The sequence below is a fragment of the Lycium barbarum genome, chromosome 10, assembly GCF_019175385.1.
Source record: "Lycium barbarum isolate Lr01 chromosome 10, ASM1917538v2, whole genome shotgun sequence".
Lineage (NCBI taxonomy): Eukaryota > Viridiplantae > Streptophyta > Magnoliopsida > Solanales > Solanaceae > Lycium > Lycium barbarum.
The window spans coordinates 72,023,464-72,028,929 of NC_083346.1; positions in this window are offsets into that span (position 1 = coordinate 72,023,464).

Consider the following 5,466-nt stretch of genomic DNA (forward strand, 5'->3'; position numbering starts at 1 on the left):
TCAGCAGCTTTACAACTGTAGAGTTGACTTTTCAATGCTCCAAGGACCTGGTCCCTCATCTGGAGGAACCTGGTCCCTCATCTGGAGGAACCTGGTCCCTCATCTAGAGGAACCTAGTCCCTCATTTGTTCTTGAATGGGCTGCAACAATTCTGATGCTGCGCTGCTACACTGCTGCAATGTCAATAGCTTTGAAGTTGTACAGTTGACCAAGCAATAACTGGGGACCTGATCTCATCTGGTCCCTCTGAAGACGTATCTGATCCTTCATATTTAAACATATCCTGCTGGGAACCTGATCTCATCTGGTCCCTCTGAAAACATATCTGGTCCTTCATATATGAACATATCCTGCAGCTTATGTTGTGTGACTGATTGCATCTGATTGTTCCAGGGGCATGTCAACATAGTATTTTATGAGGTATAAACAGGTTGACTAAATTCAACAAGTGAGCCTGATCATATCTTGCTCCTTAAGGTTTGTCAAATCATCAAAACATAAGGTATCATAACTTATAAAATTCCCCCTTTTTTATGATGACAAAGAAACATACTTTGTATTCCCCCTGAGGACCAGATTTCTCACTTGTTCCCCCTGAAGCTCAGACCGCAAGAGGCATAATTGTTTTCTAGTTCCTTAAGTTGTGTTTGTCTAATCATGAAAATATAATATAGCATAGCGCATCAATTTCCCCTTTTTTTATGATGACAAACATATAACTGATATTCCTCTAAGAACCAGATTTCCACCTCTTCCCCTTGCAGATCAGACCTATCTTTCAATCACAACAACACCAGTATGGAGGATCTAGTTACCCTCACTTGCCCAGCTTACAAACCTCTTCCCCCTTTCACATTTCCCCCTGTCTTCCACACATGTCTCTCTCACATATATCAATTAGTCCCTTGCGTGAGATGTACGGAGAGAACAAATTGAAGACCGGGTCTCTCTCTGGTTCTTCACAGTTTCAAAATCATCAAAACATAAAATACACTTTATTTCCCCCTTTTTGATGATGACAAATTTGTAGATGATGTTTCCCTTGAGAACCAGATTTATCAATATGTCAGCAGCTAACTATCAATCCCAGATCTATCTCATAGCAGCATGTTAGTAGCAACAACAACTAACTATCAATCCCCCACCCGAAATACTTCCCCCTTTTGGCATCATCGAAAAGAGTAAATACGGTAGCACAAGCAAAAAGAAGTTCAGTAACATTAACTCATAGCCACTAGGGCAACACAACATAGGCAATACTCAATAACAAACAAGTTAACTAACATTGCATAAATCAGAGAAAATGCCCATAATGTGATTTTAGCAAAACAACATTTAGCAGTGCCAACAATACAGAATGTGATGATTAAACTACCATAAGCGCCATAGTAAAAACGGGTCAAAACATTCATAAAGGGTTTGGAAGCAGGGGGTTATATGAGATAGGAGATAGGAGGGAAGAAAATGAGCTGGTAGGAGGAAGGATCAGGTCAATGGATTAGCTTGAGGAGCTTATTGATTCTCTCATTTGAGGTTCGCTGGTCATGTACCAGGTAACTATTCAGTTCCTCCACTTGTGCCTTCATTTTAGCATTCTCTGCTTTCAGTGACTCAAAGGCACCATTTTTCTCACGTGCCATTGCACACTTTTGAATGTTAATATGCAGAGTCATAGCTTTCTTAACCTCTGACTCTACATTCGCAGCATCAGGTTCTTGTGTAGCAACCACTGTTGTCTTTCCTGGCCTAACTTTTTCGCTCTTTTACGAATAAAAAAAATTGTAACATCAGCACCAGGTCGTGCAAACCCCTGTTGTCTTAATCTTAAGTGGAGTGTCTTCCACTTTATTTTTTTAACTATCCATTTCTACCATATTAATTGGTGCCACTTTCCCTTTATCTAACCAGTTCCCTCACCAGCTTTCCCCTTTTTCAGTTCATCAACATATTCCCCCTGAGTGGAGGTCCTTCGGCTTAGGGCTTGGTTCAGATGGATTTGGGGATTTTGGAGAAGTAGTGGGTTTTGATAGAGTTTCGAGGTTATAGGCGGGAAGGCATTTTAATGACATGGCACTCTAGGCAGTTTAAAAACATACAAGTACTGATAAGACTACTAACCTGAGTCACAGGAACCAAGTTCCTGAACAAGTTTTGAAAATGAAAGCTAAGTCTCTGAGGAATGCAATGTCACTTATCCTTGTATTGTCTTGAGATTGCCATCCGTGTATACCTATAACAGCATAGAACTGAGTTAGGTGTCGCCAAAAAACACTTTCAGCATGCAACTATCTTCTCGTCACAGGCAATCATTTAGGGAACTTGTGAAAGGTCAACTAGTTGACAATCCCAACTCAAAGCGATCTCTTTCAACTTTCTCCCTGCTTAGTGCCTTGGTGAAGATGTCTCCTACCTGGTACTCTGTCTTGTATAATCAGCTTTAGCAATAGAGTGATAGAGGGACCAGGTTCCTTTATGTTCGGTCCACCATTGTAATCTTCAGAGGCCTGACGTCCACTTCATTGTTGTGGCAGGGAAGTGTTTTACTTCTTTGTCCAGCCTCAGGAGTGCTTGATACAACATCAGTTACTCGATGTTTTGCTTCGAGTAGGGTAATTGTTACACCTCAAAAATTTCATGTCGTTGTGTTGTAAACACAAGCTCAAGGTGAACATGAAGTCCTTATGACCTTAAGGAGAGTATTAAGTAGCTTTGAAGTATATACGATAAGATTTTGAAGTCATATGACTCGGAGAAACTAAGTTCGTCAAGGAGAAGTGAAGTATAAGTTTTGCTTGGGAAAGGTCTCGCAAGTTATCGAGTTAAGGATTATTTAGTAATGTCTTGAGGGGAAGTTATAGGGCTCCTTAGATGGTTCAGAAAGTGCTAAACAAGTGCTAAGAAGACTCCATAAGGATTTGAGATCAAACGAATTAACGAGAATAATTTCGGAAAAGTGGAGTTATACGACCACTTATACGGTCCGTATTGTCACACCCTAACCTTGATAGGGCATGATGGGCACCTGACTCTCTTCAGAGTCGAGCGAACCCTTAAACATTCGCTTTACCAAAACCTGTCATTTCAAAAACTTTTAAAACATGAAACTTTTCCTAATAGAAGTCATTATCTTTATACAGATTATGAAAAACTTTCAATCAATTTTGTACTTCAAGTCAACTGAAGTCATCTGAAAATACATACTATTTTAACACCTATAAATGATTCGCACTTCTCGACGCCCTATCCACAGGACACTGTCTGAAAAGTCTCTAACATATACAAAATACCATGACATAAGTACTTTGACCCGGCAACACTCCGAACTGAGATGGAGCTTGCCAATCCCGCTGAAACACCTTTAGCAAAGTCTTCTACTCATCTGGGTGTACCTGCGTGGCATGAAACGCAGCCCCCGGAGGAAGGGGTCAGTACAGAATATGTACTGAATATGAAAAGCATCACTGAATCATAAACAAGGAGAGGCGTAACAGTAAACCAGTTTAAGAACAACCCGGGAGTAACCTGGAATAGCATTTTGAACCGTGCCATGTAGTGCCTTACACAAACTCTAGCATACACAATATAAGTACAGCATACCCAAATTCTAGAATACACAATATAAATATAGTATCACAATAGTCCCTTCGGACGGCCGCTTCTGGCATAATAATGATGATGGCCCCTTCGGGCATGCCGCTTCCGGCATAATAACATAATAGTCCCTTCGGACGGCCGCTTCCGGCATAATAATGATAATGGCCCCTTCGGGCATGCCGCTTCCGGCATAATAGCATAATAGTCCCTTCGGACGGCCGCTTCCGGCATAATAATGATAATGGCCCCTTCGGGCATGCCGCTTCCGGCATAATAACATAATAGTCCCTTCGGATGGCCGCTTCCGGCATAATAATGATAATGGCCCCTTCGGGCATGCCGCTTCCGGCATAATAATAATGATGGCCACTTCGAGCATGCCGCTTCCGGCTCAAAAATAATGATGGCCCCTTCGGGCATGCCGGTTCCGACATAATACTACCCTGGCCCCTTCGGGCATGCCGGTCCTGACATAATAATAATGATCCTGGCCCCTTCGGGCATGCCGGTTCCGACATAATACTACCCTGGCCCCTTCGGGCATGTCGGTCCCGACATAATAATAATGATCCTGGCCCCTTCGGGCATAATAATAATAATGATGACATGAAATGTAAACATAAGTCGTAAATGGAATGAAATAGTAAAACCTCGTACCCCGTTCGGAGTGGTTTTGAAAAATTAATTAGTAAAATCTCGCACCTCCTTCGGAGTGGTTTTGAAAGTCTAAATAGTAAAATCTCGCACCCCCTTCGGAGTGGTTTTGGAAATCAAACTTTATATTTCCTTTAGTATAAAATTAGTTTTCTCGAAATCATTAGTAAAATCATAAACACGTTTCAAGTCAATCCGAGTTAGCATAAGAAAGTTATGGACATTATTCAAATCTAACTTTATGTTTCCTTTAGTATAAAACCAATTTCCTCGAAATTATTAGTGAAACCATATGCACAACTCAATTGGCATAACGTAAACTGAGGCCATATGTTTTACAGCACGCTCAGACATAAGCTGAGGCCATAGCGCACTCAGTGATCAGCTGAGGCCATAGCACACTCAGACTTAAGCCGAGGCCATACGTTATATAGCACGCTCAATCGCGTCATGAAATCATCTAGAAAAAAAAAACTATTATGGATGTCATGTATGCAATCAAACCCTTTTCATTTGTCTCCTTCGAGACTCACAAAGTTAAATGTAAAATGCATAGTTAAGAGAAAGACCTTATGAACGTCCCCTTCGGGATTTAGACAACATTATGAAATCGCACAACTTGAGAATGCCCCTTCAGGCTTAAGAGGTCAAAGAAGTCAGGATATCCTACATCTAGGAATGGATTCATTATGGGTATCGTCACGCTACGTTTCCAAAACAATCCGAGTTAGCATATGAAAGTTAGGACGTTATTCATTATAGAAACCTCTACGAACGTTTTAAAGCAATCCGAGACTGTCTACGAAAGTTAGGGACATTACCACTTACAAAACTCTTTAGACTTTTCTTGTTATTCAATCATACAATAAGCTCGGCTATACTAAGTATACTCACATCAAGAAGTGAATAAGAATCATTAACAAGCTCGGAATCAAGAATAGAGTTACCCCAAGATAAATATCATAGCTTACTTAGCTCTAGGACATGCCAAAAGAAAGATAAGGTAAGTTTTACATACCTGTCCCACGTCTAATTAGCTACGCTTATTCGTCCAAGCTTGCTAGTCTACATTCAAGAGATTTGGCATAATCATTAGACTCGTCGACATATGCTTGTCTTAGTCCTTCAAATAAATTCATTTATAATCTGCCGGAATTTCGGCAGCATCTCCCCTGTAAATACACCATCCCCGAGAATCTAACTCGGCCAATTTTATCA